General features: G+C 51.6%; 1 protein-coding gene across 1 annotated transcript in view; it reads left to right on the top strand.

Annotated features, from left to right (window-relative positions):
• The window catches only part of TAFA3 (TAFA chemokine like family member 3), a 69110-nt gene that overhangs the window by 33308 nt on the left and 15533 nt on the right, over positions 1–20269 (top strand). The window lies entirely within an intron of this gene.

Consider the following 20269-nt stretch of genomic DNA (forward strand, 5'->3'; position numbering starts at 1 on the left):
CGCTGCTGCTGTCTTTAAAGAGGGAAGAGAGTCCAAGGTAACGCAGAAGCTGGGAAAGCCAGAGAAGGGGCATCCCCCCTTGAACAGGAGAATGAGCCCCTTGTCTCACCACGCAGGAGTGAAAAAGAATCATTTGGTCAGATTCAGGCATCTCTCCCCACTGAGCAATTCCAGGACTCCCGTCTCTGTCCCTAGCAAGGGCAGTTCCCAGAGTGGGAGTGCAGAGCCTGCATTGCTGGTGGAAGGCACCCAAGTGGGTGAGAGTGTTTAGTGAAAGGGGAATAATTATACCTTCCAAGCTCTGTGTGCATTGTGTGTGTGCGCCCCGTGAACAAAGCGTGGGCAGGGCTTAGTCTTCTGCAGCAGTTCCATCTTCAATCCTGTGTGTCTCCACTGTGTTCTGGGCCACTGAGTGCCACCCCGCAGAGATACCAGTGTCTCAACATGCTGCTGCCTCTAACCCGCCTCTCTCCGCAGACCTGTCCCCTGGCCTGCTGCACAATGCTGGAGTTCTCTCTCTCTGCATCTCTCTCTTTCTGTTTGTTTTCGGTAGAATGAGTGAAAGAGACATACAAAGTTTGAGCAAATGGGTATTGGTGCTCACTCTCTGCCTTATCACGCTATGGGGAAGATTGACACTGGCCTCATCACATCACAGAAGCCATTCAGGTAGGGCGAGCTGTATATCCTATTTTATTCATAACACCCCTGCCTGCTAACCCAAGTCCACGGCATCCGAGTGTCTTGAAGGGGAGCATTCCAATGAGTGGTTTGGGGGTGGGACCAGGGGGTTATTTACAGTCTTACTGGCTGCATTCTTGGCTATGAAGTTGCCATTACTTTATTAACCAGCTTGCCACCAGAGCACGTCAGCTGCACTGCAGCACCTCGTTAGCAGGGTGAGCGCTAAGCCACACTGCGATAGCTAATCACGGGCTGAGGGCAGAGTCCTGTCACTGGGGTTCAGGAAGGGACTGGCTGAAGCCATGCTAGAGGGAGTAATGTCCTGCCCAACACAGAGGTTGGGCTCAGTGAATCAGGAGCCTCATGGACTCACTGCAGTAACATTGGGTTTCCTCGTAGCCCCCTGCAGAAGCCTATAAAAATGGTCCAGTGGGGATCTGTGTGTTCTCTCCAATAGAAGAGACACCCTAGTTAAGGCTGTGTTGAGGTTTTCACGTAAAGCAGTGACTGCAGCTCTTGGTGTGGATAGGGTTGTGTAGCCTCAGAAAACGTACGGCACTTCGCCTTAGGGAATAGGGTGATTTTTCTGAGCAATTTGCCAGTAAATCTGTTAACTGGGCTATGTGTTGTAGTTATTTTAAAACGGGCTCTTTCCGAATTATTGTTTGGTGAGTCTAACCATTTTTTGGCTCTGGATTTTTGGATTTGAAAACTGGTTCACTCCTTCACTATAGCAAAATCTAAGACATCTATGTTTTAAGTCTATTAATGTGCTAATTTTTGATGGATGAATACTGTTAGTCATAACCATTTCTATCCAGGGCATAGTGATTGTCACGAAGTACATTTGTCATCAGATAGACACTCTCTAGACTTTAAGCTTTCATTAAAAAAATAAAATGTTATCCCTCTGATCGTGAAGGTAATCTTAAAATATGAACGGAACATGAACTGATGTAGATCACAACATGTCAGAGCTAGGTGTACTGCCATGTGATTTGGGATTTCCTTATACAGCATGTCTTGAGTATACCTACGAACCATCCCCTATCTGTGAACTTCAATATCATCTCTGTGTGTATCTGAATTTTAAGAGTACGTATTGTGTATAACTGATCAGATTTTTTTCAGGGTCTGGGCCAAAGTGACTGCATGGGAGAGTCAGTAAAGTATTGGGGCTCTGTAGCAGGATGGCAAAGGACTAATGCTTGGAGACTGGGTTAGGTGCAAATGCTGCCCTTGTGGCTTCCTTGATCTCTAGCATTTGCGTTGCTGGGCAGAAATACACTGCCGCAGCCAGAAGTTTACGTTCGCAGATTTTTTTGGTGGGTGTGCATACGTGTATGTCTGTATAATTACACACATGTGTGCACACATCAGAATCCAGCAGACACAGATGTGTCCCATTTCCTACACCATCTCCGAAGCAAGTGGTTCAGAGCACTGGGCAGAGGGGACACAGACTGTTACAACTTCACAGGATTCCGGGATGAGTTTGCATCGTTGGCACGATCTCTGATTGCCCCAGCTAGAGCTGAGGGGCTGCTCACTGCAGATCCACAGCCTTGGTGGTGCACAGCCTGGACAGCACCTCTTCAGCCTGCTACAGGGGCCTGAATCCTGTTGCTTCCTTGCCTGGTGTCTCTCTTACAGTGTAGGAATTACAAGGAGAGAGCTGGATCAAGGAAGTGAATAATAAGCAACTGTCTGGGGAGGGAACGCAGGCAGCCACTGCTCAGGGGCGGCTCCAGGCCCCAGCATGCCAAACGCGTGCTTGGGGTGGCATGCCGCGGGGGGCGCTCTGCCGGTCGCCAGGAGGGCGGCAGGCGGCTCCGGTGGACCCCCCCGCAGGCACGCCTGTGGAGGGTCCGCTGGTCCCACGGCTCCGGTGAACCTCCCGCAGGCACGCCCGCAGAGGGTTCGCTGGTCCCGCGGCTCCGGTGAACCTCCCGCAGGCACGCCCGCGGAGGGTTCGCTGGTCCCGCGGCTCCGGTGGTCCACCGGAGCTGCCTGCCACCCTCCCGGCGACCGGCAGAGCGCCCCCTGCAGCATGCCACCCTGCTTGGGGCGGCGAAATGTCTAGAGCCACCCCTGCACTGCTCCAATCCCAGCTGGGCCTGTCCGGGGAACTTGGAGATGCTGGTCTGTAAATGCAATTTGTTCATTCTGCCCTGCAGTTTATTTTCCATGTCTCCTTTGAAAGCAAGCCCCTTGGGTGGATTGGATCAACTGGTTTGGCAGGGAGGAAGCCTGACTTGACTCTGAGCAATCAAACTCGTCCTGGAAATTTTAAGATTCAGCTAATGTGTCCCACTTGGTCTCCCTTGTCTTCATGTTTGTTCCCCCTGTTCTTCTCCATTCTGCCATGGACTGCAGGCTTTTTAACTGGCAGCCCATCCGGGTTCCAGAAAACGAGAGGATTCTTTTTCTCCTGCCCATGCTGCTCTGAGCCAGTCAGCCCAGCCTTCCCCTGCCCCCGTCTGCTGGCATAAAACTTTGGACCAGTTTTATAATGAGCTGCATTATATTCCGTGCACATGCACAGCAGCCTCAGTGTGGGCCAAGAAAGGAGCAACGGTCACAAACTAAAGAGAGCCAGAAGAGGGGTTTATACCTGAAATCCAGACAGAACCATTAACCCTGGTTAGAGGTGGTAACTGCCGCTGGAGACCAGACACTGCAATAGGGTCTGTGTTTGGGAGAGACAGTATTTAAGGATTAAACTGAATATGCTCTTGCATGACCCTACACCCAACCCTTTCCCCATTGCTGACATTTTCCCTGACAATCAAAACAGTTCTAATCCCATAATCCCCATCCTTAAAACCAACACATTTCCCAATGTGACTATCTCAACCAGCGAGTCAGCACTTACCTGCTTTACTTGCTTTGTAACCTGTAACAGGTGCATATGATGATAAACCTCCATCATCATCTCTGGAATTATCTTTGGCAAGAGCTCAGGGCTTCCCAGGATATCTGTGGTCTACTTGAGTGATGTCCCAGATGTGATCTTTGATTGCCGGTTGTGAAGTCTTGAAGCTGAAAATGCAGCCCTGGCTGGGGAAATATTCCTATCAGACATACTTTGGCTGAAGCTTCCTGGGTGATAAATGCAGGATTTGCACTGTTTGCAGATGTGTTTATTCAGTTAGATCAGGGGTGGGCAAACTTTTTGGCCCGAGGGCCACATCGGGGTTGCGCAACTGTATGGAGGGCTGGGTAGGGAAGGTTGTGCCTCCCCAAAGAGCCTGCTGTTTTTTGAAACTTTAGGGGTCTCATTCTCCAGCTTTTCTCTGCAACCAGGAGGGCTAGAAACTAACTGGTGTTTTAAATGAAAGCTGAGATTCTTGTGTAATAACATGACTCTAGGAGCCAAGGCTTTGAGAAAAGCACCAATTACTGTGAGACTCGCGATAGCTGGCAACACGGTGAGCAAACAGGAAACTCAGCATCTCTTAGAGACTTCAGCCAAGATCAGGGCCTCCTTGTGCTGGGTGTTGTACAGACACAGACTGAGAGACAGTCCTGGGAACACAGAGCTGGCAGGCTAAGTGCCTTGCCCAGGGTGTCATAGTAGATCAGCGGCAGAGCGTGGAATGGAACTCCCAGGCCCTATTCACTAGGACGTACTACTTCTTAGCAAGGGGAAGACTGGAATAAAACCCTCAGTAATGTGTACACACACTCTCTCTCTCTAAATCATCACTAAATGTAGGATCATGGATGGATTCCCATGATCTGCCGGGTTGTGGAGGTATCCTGAACCACAGCAGTGGTGGTTTGTGATGTCAAGTGCCCAGGGTTGGAATTAATACCATAGTTCTCACTCTAGCCTCTTGGATTTGCAGATTCTCTCCTGCTTCAGATTTTCATATTAGCCTGTGCAAATTCAAGAAAACAATGAATTTGAAACATCTGGCTTTGGAAAGAAGATCTAATCACTAACATCCACCTAGCACACGGAGAATGCTAACACGTCAGAATCTAGCACCGCTTCCTTGATTACGAGGTTGGATTTAAATAGCCACATAAATCAAGTGCTAAGATTAAGACATTTCTAAATGGAATAGGGAAGCACTTTGGTGAAGAATGGCTCACCGGGAAATTAATCCCCTGCACAGGTTGGTGGCCTCTAATTGGCAAGCTGGGTTTGTTGGTCCATATAATGCTCTTAGTAAGATGTTATTATCGGCATTGCCAGATTGAACTTGTTAGCGCTGATCATCAGAGCGCCATCCTCACGTGGATATAAGTTCATCGCTGAACGCCTGGGTGGGCAAAAGTGGTTAGTCACCAGAGACCTTTGTGTGTGGGTAGGCCCTAGCTTTGTGGTTAACTTGCTGAAAGAATTACTAGCGGGTGTCTCATCATGTGGACTGACAACAGCAGCTTGATATTTTTGTATTCTTCTGTTGATGATCCGTTGCCTCTTGCCTAGGGAAGTGGTACGTACTCCAGTGCTTGAACTCTTTAAACCAAGATCGGACGTCTCTCTGAAAGATCTGTGTTAGCTCAGCCAAGTAATAGATGTGATGCAGAAATCACTGGGTGAGGCCTGTGCTACGCAGGGGGTCAGACTAGACCATCGCAATTATCTCGTCTGGCCTTCAGCTCTGTAACTCTCTTTATCCTGGTACCCTGACTGATTACTTGTTTAAGAAGCCTGATGGTGGGTAGCTGTTGCTGGATGGAAGTGGTAAGGCATCCGCCTGGGTAGGAACCCTGGACTGTAGGCTGCCTATTTCATTAGTTAAGTATCAGAGGGGTAGCCGTGTTAGTCTGGATCTGTAAAAGCAGCAAAGAGTCCTGTGGCACCTTATAGACTAACAGATGTATTGGAGCATGAGCTTTCGTGGGTGAATCTGATGCATGCATCTGACAAAGTGGGTATTCACCCACAAAAGCTCATGCTCCAATACATCTGTTAGTCTATAAGGTGCCACTGGACTCTTTGCTGCTATTTCATTAGTTGCGCCACTGCACTCCCATTAAACATCAAACAGTCCCCCATAATTCAGGAGTTTCAGTTGAGCAAGAAACATCACAGTTTGCAGCAGGAAAACTGCTTCAGACAGGACAGAAGCAAAAGGACCGAATGTCATTTGAAAAGGCTGGCATGCAGAGCCCTGCCTGATGATGCTAGCGACCTAGGAGAAGAGGAATAGAAACAATTCTCTTTGCTGATGAAATTTGCGCACCTCTGCCAAGTCCTTTCACGCCAGGCAGTGTTGCAATCCCTGCCTGTGTGTGTGTGCATAGCTATGTGTGGATGAACTACAAAGCCAGGTTCTCCAGTGCCCTGCATCTTGCGCAGTCATTGGCACCAGGTGCACAACAGGTGTGAAGTGCTTCCATTTTGATTTAGTAGCTTTTCACACCCAGTTGCACACGTTCAAATGACAATCCAAGGGGCAGGACAATGGAGAGTCAGGCCTGGCATACAGCAAAGAGAAGGATCTAGTAGGTCATCTTACCCATCTCCCTGCCAGTGCAGGATCATTCCCCACTGGACATTGAAGAGGAAATTTGCAGACCTGTGTATGGGATTTTGATGCCAAATTTCTATTTAAAATTAATGGGAATTGTCTGTCCTAATCATTAACAATAGTCATACTAACACCTACTGCTTATGTCACAGTTTTCATGAGTGGCTCTCAAAGCACTTTACAAAGAAAGGTATCATTTTACACATGGGGAAACTGAGGCACTGGGAGGGAAGGGACTTCGCCAAGGTCACCCAGCAGGTTAATGGCAGAGGGAGGGGACTAGGATTCGAGTCTCCTGAACCCCAGTACAGTGCTTTATCCACTAGGCCACACTGTCTCCCATTTCGTGGCTTTGAGACTCTCAGCCTTAATAGCAGTGTGTGTAGGAGGCACTCAGTATTTCTGTGCAGATTTCTCTCTGTATAAATGCAGACTTATTAATCCTCGCAACATTGCGTGTATGTCCGTGCATTTGTTTTTCTGTTTTGAGAGAGTCTGTATGTGCACATTTTGAGGGTTTGCCTTTGTGTGTGTGACTTTAGCAAAGGAAACACAGTATGCTCTGTTGTCTTGCTAGGACAGTGCAGTAAAAAACCCAACAGAGGTGCAATGATAATGAGCAATAAAAACTGGTCTGGTTCTCTCCAAAACCATTTAATAATTTATGTGTAAAAGACAGTACTGACTGAGTTTAAAACTTTAATTATTTAGTGAATATCAGTAGTCGGGGTGTATCACACAGGGCACAGCATACAGGCTGCTTACATCACTGGTAGCATGGGATGAATGGACCGGTCTTCAAATCTGTGCAAGGCAGAATTTCCTCTCTGGTTTGAGCCTCGCTGGGGCAGATTACAGAACATAGGTGGGTACACATCCTGCATCAAGCTACTGCTGGTAGTACTGAGATCCTTAACGTTATTATCCTTTGCATTGTGGTAACACCTCGAAACACCAGCTCCCCAGTGTACAAGTGTTGGTAAATTCCTCTTTCTTTATCTGCATTTCTGCATCTCACCGGACAGGGCAGACAAAGGGAGAATGTGGGCACAGAGAAGGGTGATTTGCCCAAGGTCTCTCAGCCCCACGCTGGGAACAGGACCCAGGTGTCCTGATGCTTACTCCGCTGCCCTGGCCATTAGATCACGCTGCCCCCAAAGAAGAGTCCAACAATGAAGGGCTTTACCTGAGCAGCCTTATGTGGGCTCTGGATTCCTAGTGAGGCCCTCAGTACGGAGACTGGACCCATATGCTGTGGGGGGGGGGGTCGTGTGTGCTCCATGGTGGTGCAGAGCAGCTCTTCAGGGCTGGTTGTGGGCAGGCTCTGATGCATTTCAGCCACACGGGAGGAGGAAGCCAGCCTGGGAATAGTCTGGGTTTGCATCGCAGTCATGTTCTCAGCTTCTCTGCACTTTGCAACACTCCTCACCTGTAAACGGAGCGTTATGTACATCAACTGAGCTGGGAAGAGGCTGCATCTCTCCAGGGCGAGACAGTTTGTGTCATTTCAGGTGATGCCATGAAAACCATGTTCGGCTGCTCACTTAAAGGTCAACCAGAATAGGACACCGCTTTTGTTTTATTTTTACATGCAGGATTCAGAAGCCGGGTGCATTGACAATGCCTTTATGCTTCTAGGAGATATGGTTTTTTGAAAGAGCTCGGGGGGGGGGGGGGAATGTAACACTTTAGGTTGGAACGAAAGGCACGAAAGCAGCCAGGAAATTGTCCTGGGTGCTCTGAGGGTTTCCCACCTTTCAGGGTTAAACGCAGGATCTGATTTGCATTTTCAGACAGAACCAATAGGAGGTTTCCCACAGCTCAGCCGAAAAAGGAAGCACCTGCAGGCGAGCTCAGAGAAATCCTGTGGCTCTGACCCCTCTCGGTCCCCAACTCAGGTCTCTTTCTGCACAGCTGAACGACATCAAAGGGAGACCTAGTGTGGCGCTGATCAGTGGAGCCCTGTGTAAGCAACTGCTGCCTCCGCCTGGATAACCCGTAACTCGCTTTAATCTCTCCAGGGCTGTCCATCACAGCCCCGCATCTGCCCTGACGAGCTGCTGTTCATTAAGCTGAAATCCTGGAACGAGGGAACAGCAAAGTCACGTGTTCCAATCCTGTGAATCAAAATATTCGATGCCAAATGATTCCTTTGCATCGAGTAAACCCCCCCCCCCCAATATCTTCCTAATCATAGGCTGGGAATTGGCCAGTTCAGAGCTTGTCCTCCTACAATACCCAGCCCATGTTGGCCATGGTTAGCATAAGGCAAACCTGGTCCAGATGAAATAAGAACTGCTCCAGATCTCGCCCCCAGCCCCTTGCTGAAAGGGAACTTGAATCACTTACGCTTTTGGAGGTTTGAAAAAGTTTGTTACCTGTTCCAGTCTCCCATGTTTTCTCATCTCTTTGTTAGTGCTTATTTTTGCCTGTCCTGGGACGAAGGCAAAGCCTAAGGGGAGGCTGGCTGTTTGTGGTATTTCCAGTCAGGCTGAAGCCGAGCAGGAATGCAAATCTGTCTGAGGGGGCAGAAAGGCAAGGCCCTGCCAATGACATGCAGTCGTTAAAGAGGCCACGGCACAGTTCACAAGAGCAGAGGCTGATAATTCTTTTTCCCTTCTTACCACAGCAGCCCCCACAGCACCAGCTGAGATCTGGGCTCTGCTGTGCTAAGTGTTGTACAAAGACTAGTGAGAGACAGACCCTGCCCCTAGCAGGCTGGATTAATGTCCCTGTTGTACAGCCAGGGAGCTGCAGGATGAAGGGAGTAAGGGCCAGATCCTCAGCTGCAGTAAATCAATGGGACATGGCTGGGGTCGCACAGGGAGGCTGTAGCCATGCCAGAAACTGAATGCAGATGCCTGAGTGCCCATCCGGTGCTTTAACTGCAAGCTCTTCCTTCCCCTCCACCTGAGCTGAGCCCTGCCCCTCCACTGCAATGGGTGTAGGGAAAGCAGGCGTTAATGGTGCATGCATTCACCATTGCCGCATCCTGGTATCAGTGCTGAGTGACTCTCAGCAGGACCCAGAGCCGGCCCACAGCTGAACAGAGAGCAGGCAGCAGCTTTCCTGCTCATGCTCTGACAGCAGGTAACATGCGATACAGACGGCCGAGTTAGCACTGCCTGAAAAATATGGGAGCCCAGTTGAGTCATCTGGGATAATTGGTGGCCCCTAAACAGATTCACAGAAGGGTCTCTGCTGCCCTGCTAAAGCCAGGAGTGGTGGCTGTGGGCAGAGCCTCCGGGGCTAGCGCCAACAGGCCTGTCGCTGGGGATGCCATGTTGATTCCCTGGCAACGCCTGCTTTTCTTGTGCCCAGAAAGAGGGAGTGCTGGCAGAGACAGCAGACACAAAGGTTTTTCTTTCATTTCCACCCAATTCTCTGACCACACCCCACCATCACCATTCAGACCCTCCCTTCCCCCCGGCAATGGTTCAGACCCTGACCTGCTGCCAGCGTGGGCAGGTTTGTATACCGCGCTGTGGAGCCCAGGCAGGCTGCGTGTGATTTCCCCACGGACAGCAGGCTGGGAGCGGGGCTGCCTGAGTCTGGAGAGGAGCAGTAATGAGCTGTTACAAAGGCAGCTAAGCCACAGGGCTGCCTAATGTCTCCAGTGGACTGGGCCGGGTGCAGCTACACCCCCCCCCCCGGGTTGGTGTTATGTGACTGCAAAGGGAAAGGCTCCCCAGCACTTTAGGCGTAGCCTGCAGCTTTATTGGGAGGAATTACATCTGGGCAGCTAATGCCGTGTGTCTGCCCCAGGGCCCCGGCTGGAGGTGGGTAGCCTCGGCCCAGAGGGTCTGATCTACACAGGGCAAATCTCCAACTCCATTCTACCCCAGGGCAGGGAAACGGGTGGGGAGAGGCCACACCATCACTGACGGAACAAGAGCCTTTCCCAGCTTGAAGCCAGGAGGCCAAGCCCCCGTGGAAACGCTCGCTGCCATCACTGCTCTCCCGCACGGCGCTTTCAAAGCCAGCTGTGTTCATGCCACGGGGCGCACACATGCGGGAGGCAGGAGTGGTGGCTGTGGGCAGAGCCTCCGGGGCTGTCACTGGGGGTGCCATGCTGATTCCCTGGCAGCGCCTGCTTTTCTTGTGCAGATTAGCTGTTCAGCGCCTGAATTCTGGAGCAGCACAAAGCCCGCGTGTGACTCATGGCGCCATGTGGCAGCCGGGGAGGAGCTAAGTTACTGTATGCTGGGGAGTGATCACGTGTCCTGTGCGCCATGCTGTGTCCTGGTGCACAGACACAGAGCTAGGCGCCTGAGTCTGTTACCATCAGGCACTTGCCTGCTGACTGGCTCAGAGGAAGAGTTTGTGCCATTCAGATGAAACACAGGGCTGCTCTGTTGCTCTTCTGAGAATTGTGGCTCGAAGGCACCCGCCTGCTGTCAGAACAGGGGCTGATTTGTTTGAAAAGCAGCTGTTGTCAGTTAGGCCTCAGGTGCCCGCAGAACAGCATGGCTAGGGGCAGCTGGTAGCACTGTCCGGGAGCGGGGCAGGAGTCACGGGCTCACCAACAACAGCCTCTCTAGGCTGAGCTGGGTTTTATCCTTGCGCCATGGGGCCCCATAGACAGATGGCCATGCACAATTGCATGCTGATGTCTAGACACTGGCCATAGACAGGTGCTCTTGGAATGTCAGTGGAGAAGTTTCTTGGCCTGTGGTCTACAGGGGGATCAGCTCTCGGGGGTCCCCCCGCATGGCCTTGGAATCTAGGAACATACAAAAAGCTGTGAGCTGACCAGAGGCTGGATTTTTACCAATCCCCCACATGAGGTGCTCATCTCTTGCTTCTGAACACAGGCAGTGTCTGTGAGAGGCTTCAGCGGCACATGCACAGATCCCAGGCAGGTGCCTCTGCCATACAACTCATGACCATGGCTCCAAAAGGCCGGCCTCTAATAAATCTGCTGTAGCTCCCCGTAGGAGTAGGTACAATGGGGCGGTGATAAAGACATGGGCATGTCGGATGTCACCACCCAGCAGAGGGCATACACATAAGAGCGTGTTTTGAGTGAGGGTTGGGCACTGGAGCAATGGATTAGACATCTGGATGCCTGGATTCTGTTCCCAGAGCTGCCCCTGGGCTGGCTTGTGCCTACGTTGAAGTCTAGGCATAGTCCCGCTGAAGTCATGTCTCCAGCAGCATTTCTGTGGTAATTTGCCTCCCATCCCACAGCTGTTGACCTCGTGTGCGCAGAGCTCAGAGCTGCAGCCCACATGGGATTCATCCCAGAGAGCCTGCGGGGGCGGCGGGAAGGGGGGAATGATCGGTTCTGATCAGACGGCAGAGATAACTGCACAGGAGGCATAGCCGAGCTGGTGACTGCTGCAGATAGCAGGGTTCAGAGAGGCGTCGGGGCCTGCTCTCTCCCAGCCCTTCATGGCTGAGGATGACTCTTTGCTCGTCTCCTCGCTTAGTCCCTGCATTGCTCCCCCGTGGCTTTAAGCTGCATCCTCTCCTCATTGCTGCTGTGTGCTATGGACCTGGGACAGCCCCACGCAGCAGCATGCATCAAGCTGTAGCGTGTCATAGCCGCAGGAGCAGCCCTGTTGGCACTGGCACGGGAGTGGATCTGCCCTTTCCCTTGCACCAACTCTGTGCTGCAAGTTTGGCTGTCGTGAGAGCAGAGGGACAAGTAATCGGAGATGCAAAGCTGCAAAAAATGTCCATGGGATGAAGAGCAAACGGGAACGAAAACGCAGGGAGGTCTCCCGCAGGTGATGGGGGAGAGAGGGCACAGGAGTGACAGACACATTAGAATGGGAGAGACACACACCCCCCGAGGGCCCCGCCCAGCAAGGCACTTCAGTGCGGATTAGCACACATAGAGTGGGGCAGAGTAGGACCCTGCTGTCTCTCCAAGCACTGCTGTCTAAAGCAATCACCGGCTTGGCTAGGCTCCCTGAGCTGAAGTCAGTGGGGACTCATCACTAGCATGCACTGGAGCATGGGACTGGTACTGGAGTTAGAAGCACTGCTCCTTTTGAATTTCAGTGAGATTTGGGCACCTAACTCCCGTAAGAGCCTTGGAAAACCCCAGCCCAAGTGCTTTGCAGAGAGGGTCTTAGGTCCGGATCCTATTCCATTCGATTCAGTTCTACTCTGTTCTGTGTAGGTCAGACAGAGGAGGTAACTGTCCCGCTCTGCTCGGCACTGGTGGAACCCTCGCCGGAGTACCGTGTCCAGCTCTGAGTGTCACGCTGTTGGAAAGATGGGGACACGTTGGAGAGAGTCCAGAGGACAGCAAGGAAAAGATCCAAGGTTTAAGAAACCTGACCTGGTGGAGAGGTTAAAAAGCTGGGCCTGTTTAGTCTGGAGAGAAGCCAGTGAGAATAGATATACAGCATTTAAGGACCAGTGGGAAGGAGCCTCCCAGCCCACGTCAATAGATGGGGGGTAGCGGTGCTCACACTCGCACTCTAAAAACAGCTGTACAGACAGCACACGGAAGTTGTGGCTCCGGCTGGAGCTCAGGCTCTGAAGCCTGTGGTCAGGATGGGCTTCAGAGCCCACCATGGCTTCATAGCACTGTCTGTACTGCTATTTTGAGAGCATTAGCATGAGCCTTGATAACCCATCTATCGACCCAGGTTGAGAGGCATCCTCTGCTCACTCCAGAATGCTGTGTAGACACCCTGAGAACAGTCTTCAGATATGCTAAGGGCTGTTATAAAAGAGGATGAAAACGTATTCACCATTTCTACTGGAGATAGGGCCAGGAGTAACGGGCTTAATCTGCAGCAATGGAGATTGGGAAAAACTTCCTAATCATCAGGATAGTTCAGCTCTGGGCCAGGCTTCCAAGGGAGGCTGTAGAATCCCTGTCATTGGGGGTGTTTAAGAACAGGTTGGACAAACACCTGTCAGGGCTGGTCTAGGTTCACCCGGTCCTGCCTCAGCGCAGGGGGCTGCACTGGCCAACCTCTCGAGGTCCCCTCCAGCCCTGCATTTCTAGGACTCTGTGATTTCATACTGTTCTAGGCAGGTTTGTGTACGGCCTCCTGGCCGTAGTCGCTGAGCCGCGCTGACATAGAAGTGTCACCTGTGGTTCATCCTCTCATCCTGCCCCCGTGGGGAGAGCTGTGTGCTCAGTGTGGGGGGGGGGTGTTGGTTTGGTAGGGGAGTTTAACTGTCAGTGCTCTGTGTCCCTATTCGAGACAGCAGGTCAGAGGCGCACACCTGCCACGCTTACAGCGCCATGTGGTGCACTGGTGCAGTACCCACCCATGACGGAATAACAGCCGAAGCCTGTAACATGGCATCCCTGTCAAAATTAATGGGACTGGTTTCGGGCAGTGGGGGAGGGGTGGTCGGGCTCCTTAGAGTCTCTTAGCTCATTTTTGATGTTGCTGGGATAAGCCAGTGACAGTAACTCCGGGAATCAAGTGTCTCTTTATCTCCCTGCCACACCTTGGTGAGCAAATTCGAAAGGCTTTGGCGCATGAGTGCGCTTGGCAGCGCTTCTTGCTGAATGGCCCCAAGGAGCCGTTTCCCCCGTTCTGCCCCCCTTTGCTCTCTCTGCTGCACCTTCCAACACACTGAAAATGAAAAGACACAGAGCCCTGAAGTCAAAGGGCCTGGAGGGGAGTTTGGGGTCTGTGCCCTTCCACCCGCATGGGGACCCTCCCAGGAATACTCTGCTACCGGAGTTTTATAGGTCGGCTGTGTAAAAACTCCCCAAAGTGTGTGCATGTGTGTGAGCACATGGGAGTTTGTGTGTGTGTGTGTGTGGCATGTATGTGAGCATGGGAGCGCGCGGGTGTGTTATTTAGTGGCTGTTTGTGTGTGTGAATGCTGAGGGATAGAGGATATTAAATCTTGGGTGTGACCCACAGTAAGTGCAGAGGGAAAGGGCTGAATAGTGATGTGCCATTGTCCTAGGATCCAGCCGGACGTACTTTTGCTGGGTGGAGTATCACAGAGTTGTGCAGGGGCTGTATGGGGTTTTGGGTGTAGAAGGGGGAAGAAAACTTGCGGGTGGGAGTGTTGCCTCATGAGCAGAGAACAGCATTAAGCTCTCAGGACTCCTGGGTTCCCGGCTCTGCCCCCACCACAGGCAAGTCACTTAGGGGAGCATTTGCCAAGTAGGGTGATAAAGCCAAATCTGCAGTGAGGCACATAAATGTATCACCTGAATTTCAGGCCAGAGGAGCACTCAGCTCTCACTGAGATCCATGGGAGGGGAGGGGGCTCAGCACCTCTGAAAATCAGGTCACTTCTTTAGGTGCCCACATACAGACTTGTCTGTCTGCCCAGCACCCAGTTTGATCCTCTTTCCTTTAACCTTTCTGAGCCTCGCTTTGCTCTTCGCCGGGTGTCTGGGCGGCACATGTCATGAAGGTGAGTAATGGGACCTATGGGAAAGGAACCCACTGCAGAAGCCCAGAAGACGATTGCGTTGCCTTTTCAGCATGATGAGCCAGCAGACCGAGCTAGTGCTGCGAATCCCACCTGCCCTGGTCTCTCCGGGACTACGTCTGCATGAGGCGCTGGGGGGGGATTCCCAGCCTGTGCAGACAGACTCGTGCCAGCTCCATGCTAAAAACAGAAGTGTCGCCATAGCAGTCGCTGTCCGCAGTACAAGCCTGCCCAGACACTGCCGCTGTCCGTGGCACTGGAGACACTGCTCTGTTCAGTGCAGTCGCTCGAGCAGCGCTGGCGTGGGCACATCTGTGCGAGCTGGGATTGCTCCCCTAGCTCCAAGTGTAGACAGACTCGTAGTCTCAGCTTCTCTGCTTCTAGCTGCACGTAGGCTTCCAGCCTTTCTCTGGGCACGCTCAGTCCCCTTTGCCAGCTAAACGCTAAGGGCCCAGCTCTGTCCTCGGTCCCTTCTTTCCTGGCTGTCTTCCTGTTGTTTTACTGCTGAGCTGCGGCAGGCATGGAGCTGGGACAGGGGAAGCTGCCTGCGGTTCGTCGAACACCTAAGTCCCCTCAGCGCTTTGCATGCCTCAGAGCGCTGAGTGTTAGCTTCTGCGCTCTCTTTGCCTGCCCGCTTGCCAAGTCTTCTGAACAAACGAGCCAAGCAAGCCAAAGGCGCCCGCTAAGGGCTGCAGAGTGTTAGCTGAGTGCAAAAGGAGGAAGCAAAGGAGACGAGCCGCACTTAACAGGCCTGTTTGCGAGCGAGAGGAGAGAGAGAGAACGTGTTTCAGTGGGTTCTGTGTGATTGCCCTGAACTCTCCCACTTCTGCACATTGTGAACATTCCCAGGGCTGCCTGGCAGGCAGCAGCGCAGCACGTCTGCGGAGTGGTGGGTTCCGTGTCCCCTTCCCTTCAGCCCCTGCCTTCTCATTTGCATTAAGCTACTTCACTGTAGAGGCAAGTTTTTGCTCTGCTCTGTGCTGAGTTGTCCAGCTCAGATTCAGGGTCACATTAACATGTGCTTAAGTCCCACTGACTTCAACAGGGATGCTTTCCTGAGTCAGGGCCCAGCTTAACGTGTTCTCAGGGGGCCAGTGCGAGGCCGTTGGGCTGCAAGCGGGGGTGCTGGTATTTTGGTTTTGTTTGCCTTTCCTCCTCCTTTTAAAATATTCAGACTAGTGAAATTACTTAGTGATAGACAGGCAAGAACACCACTTCCATGACACACACCATTTGCGTTCCCCCTAAGCATGTTTGCTTCCTACCCAAAAGGAAGAAGATAGTGGAGACAGCTGGGAGAACCACACTGCATGAGCACTGATGCATCTAATATGGGTCTTGCCCTTTCAGTCAGTTCTTGTCTGTTCCATCGGCTTTGTGTGAGTGACAGGCAGGCAGCTGGACAGCATGGTGAGTGGACAGATGGACAGGGAGATAAAACTGTTACTTTGGAGGGACTGTGACGAATACCTATTCTTGAGTGAATTCCTGCAGGATTGAAAGCCATTTGAGGGTCTTCCGCTGGAAGGTGTTAGGCAGGTGCCGAGTGCTGTTCTTAAGGAAGGGATGGAGCTGTAACAGCCTCTATCCCTGAGACTTGCACATAGTGCACTTCATTGTAAAGGAGAGCAAGGAACTAGGTACATTTTTAACAGCTCCCTGTAACAGTATCTTTAATGTCCAGAGGCACCACTGCAGGAGGGGCCTGCATGGATCTGCCTTAATGTTCACAATAAACCAAGCCCGAGGATCACTGCTTATTCCTCAGATTATGTGGCCAATCCCATTAACTATTAAAACTGCGGCAGAATACAGACACATCTGTTCCACAATAAGTTACTTTTCTTTTCACTTTCACCAAAGTCTGTCATTTCCACATTCAGAAAAGATTCAAACCTTCATTAAAACTGAATTATGATGGAATTGAAAAGGGAGAATAAAATTTCCACCCAGAGACGTTATTACAAAATACTTCCAGGATAGGTAATTGTGTAATTATTATGGGCAGGAATGGAAGTGATGGTTCATTAGCAGAAAATGACCATGAAATAACAATAAATAAAGCCAAATAGAACTGATGGAAATTGCAAAACCTGTACTGCCTGCAAGCCAGACCATGGGGGGTATACTGGTATATAGATTTTAACCCTGGAATGGCTGGTGACTTGGGTTCAGTCAGTGGGGTATTTTTAAGTCCTAGGCACTATTACCACTTTCAGAGGTTTGCATTATTGTCTCCTAGTTCCGAATATGACACCGAAAGTGGCCTTGCCCATTGTTATTACCACCTCCGCGGGAGGGAGCACAGCCGGTATTTTCACAGCTGGGCACCCCAAGTGAGGCACCTACGTCCATAGCGATGCATCCCAATAAATGTGACCTGACCTTTCAGAGGTGCTCTCCCCCCCTCGCCTCCCAGCTCCTGGTGACTTGAACGAGAGCTGCAGGTGCTTAATGCCTCTGAAAACCAGGCCACTTTCATTGAGATGTGTGATGCTGGCGCTGTAATTTTAGACACCCAGGTGTGAAAATAGCGGACAGCATGTTTTGCATTGAGAAAGGCTGGAGAGCGGGAGGCGAACTGAGCTCCCAACTTCAGACAAGAGGGTGTAACCTGATCTTGTGGTTAGAGCAGAGAACTGGCAGTCAGGACTCCTGGGTTCAGGTTCCTGCTCTGCCATGCACTTGATACATGACCGAGAAATCATTAAACCTCCTTCCCAATGTAGAGCGGTGAGCTTCTAACACTTCCCTCCCTCCCTGCACCCTAGACCACGCTTCCTGCTCCCGGAAGAGGCTGGAGAGTGTAGGTATGGAATCTGGGGCCCCATGCATACAGAGCATGGGCTCGCTCGCTCGCGATGAGTACATCTACACATAACCCGCTACGGCGGCTAGCTGCACTGCTTTGGGGCAGACACTACCTACGCCGGCAGGAGGGGTACTCCACCTCTCCAAGAGGCAGCAGCAAGGCTGACAGGAGAATTCTCCAATTGGCCTAGCACTGTCTACACCGGGGGTTAGGTTAGTGTAACTGCATCCCTCTAGGGGGTGGATTTCTCACACTCCTGAGTGACGTAGTTATACCAACCAACTTCCCTAGCGTAGACCGGGCCTAGCAGTGCATAGCCTTTGTACAAGCCCTCTGCACAGGATGAATGCCACCTTGTGCTCCTGATCCTTATCCCATTGACATCATTGGCAAATGGGCGTGGTTCAACCCCTAGAAGCCTGTTACCTCCTTTTAAATGCTGGGCAGGTGCCCAGATTTGGGGTGGTGGTGGAAGAGGATGAATAGCTCCCTGGTTAGCTAGACTGGCCCCAGAGCCTCTCAGCTCCCTTGCCTCTTGCTGCCAGATAGGTGTTAGCATAAAACGTGCATCAAATACCAGCCGCTCTGAGCTTGCAGAGTTTAGGAGTAATTGATTAATAGAGACAGCCGCAACATCTTGTATGGGAAGAAATTACCCAGTGACGTGGCGATGCCTCTGGTGAGGCACCCAGCTCTAATGCGCTGTTTGCTCAGATCAGCGGCAGCTCAGCCCAGACAAATTCCTGGGTTAAGGGGATATAAATATTTGATGCCTTCCCGTCGTGGTAATTATTTGCCAATCTACAAGCTGGGGAAGAAGGAAGAGTGCGGTGTCGGGGCTGGTAAATTGGCTATTAAACACGGTGGCTGCTCCCTCCGGAGTGGCAGGGATGCTACTTACCAGTGCTGTAATAAAACCAGCTCAGAGCGGGGAATAGGAGAGTGTTTGATTAAAGCTTGCAGGGTCTGCCGGAAATCCCTGTGCAGGGGAGCGATGGCAGCCCAGTAGCCAAGGGGGCTAAGACTCTGCCCCTAACTCACTTATCGACCCTAATGGTATTACTGCTTTTCTTGCTAGAGGGTGGAGTTCACCCCTGTGCTGCACAAGCCCCATGTGTCACCGTCACAGATGGCCTCAGGACAGGACTCAGGTGGGACGTCAGTGGTGCACAGACCACGTTCTGGCCTGTTGTCCAGGGATGAATTTCACCAGAGCTGGACTCTAATGCAGGACGTGCATCTCTGGCAGGGCGTGGGAGGGGGCAGCCCAGGGGAGCTCACACGGAGTTGTGTGTGTACTGCGTGCCCCACGGCAGTGACCTGTGTGAATGTCACACCTGGGCACTAGCTGCAGCGTTCCTGCAAGGGGCTGCGGCACTTGTGCTGTGTTGAGGAGGCACTTTGTGGGCCTGCACAGTGTGCACTGAGAATGAATTTGCTAGTCCCTGCAATAATCCCTGCAGGATTGTGAGAATTAGGGTGCCCGGAAGCAGCTTCTGTCCATGTTGCGCTCTTTCCCCAACTGACTGTACACTTCCCAGAACACAGAGGGCCATGGCACAACAGGGGTCCATGAGACATGAGCCAGGTGAATTGCACAAGCCACCAAAGCGGCTGTCCGAATGCAGTGAAAGGCAGCCAGCAGCTGTGACTTCTCTCAAGGGACCATAACAGGACGTTCCAGGTACACCAAAATGTGAGAACACAATGCGCTCTACTGCCTGGGGTGCGGCGTTGCGGAGCTAGCCGTGCCCAGGTGTTCTGCCTGTCTTTACTAGCTGTGTCATGCTCCTTTGCATCACATCAGTAGTAAGGTTCCATTTCACCCTGCACCGGGGCCCCCGAGTACTTCACCAACGCGTTGTCTGGTCGCTCATGTTGAAGTTCTAGCTGTCTGAACTCTCTGGGCCGGTTCTGCTCGGGGGACTCATTGCCTGACTGTGACGATGAACACGTTTGTGTGTGCTTTATGATGGTGTTGGTTTTGAGACAATGCAAATGCAATGAGAATGAACTCTGGCCCCAGTCACTCAACCCACCCCTCGAGATTGTAATTCACAGGCTTGTAATCCGGGGTGTAAATTAACAATTCAGAACAAGGCCACACTGAGTTTAAAATCAGGGACCCAGATGTAGCAACAGCATAACCAGAGAGGTTTCACTGTTGTAACCCAGTAGGTTCTGTTTTGATGTTATTTCCCAGCAGGGAGTTGAAAGCATTGTTGTAAAGCAGAGTAAATTCCCCTTCAGAATCATGGAAATGCCACCCAGGGGGAGGCACCGGGTGTTACTGCTTCTCAGTCAACTGCACTTGAATGTGCCTGAAAAGCCAGAGACGTTTCCCAATGACTTGTTTGATAACACAGCTCAGAGGCCCGTGAGGGGCTTTTGCCAGGACAAAAAAAAAAATCACAGTGTGAATGAAGTGGAAAGCCTGGAAATGCTGGGTGAGAAACTTGCATTCAGAGACTTGAACTTGAGCTGAACTTCTACCTTTATCTAACTCCTGTCTGCAGCAAAATTCATGTTGGTAGGAAAGAAGGCAAATTCTTACCCTGGCTGTGAGGTGTGCTGCAAACGCTTAGCCCAGAAACAGCGCAGGATGGTGACTTGGCCGGACCTAATGCTGCACCTAAGGAATGCGAGCTATTATCACCTCAGGGTGGCTTGAATTTGGGGAGAAACAGAGGTTTAGTTTGTCCTCCAGTGAGTGCCCAGTCACTTACCACCTCCCGCCCCCCGGCACCCATAGGAATGAGACAATGGTAGCGCAGGAGTCTGGGCTGAACCAGGGAAAGCTGGACCTTGCTAGTGGATATTTATCAGCCTGGAAATGGAAGACAGCTAGGGCTTGGCTACACCGGAGAGTTGCAGCGCTGGTGGTGGGTTTACAGCGCTGCAATTTACTCAC

The sequence above is a fragment of the Mauremys mutica genome, chromosome 4 (genome assembly GCF_020497125.1).
Source record: "Mauremys mutica isolate MM-2020 ecotype Southern chromosome 4, ASM2049712v1, whole genome shotgun sequence".
Classification (NCBI taxonomy): domain Eukaryota; kingdom Metazoa; phylum Chordata; order Testudines; family Geoemydidae; genus Mauremys; species Mauremys mutica.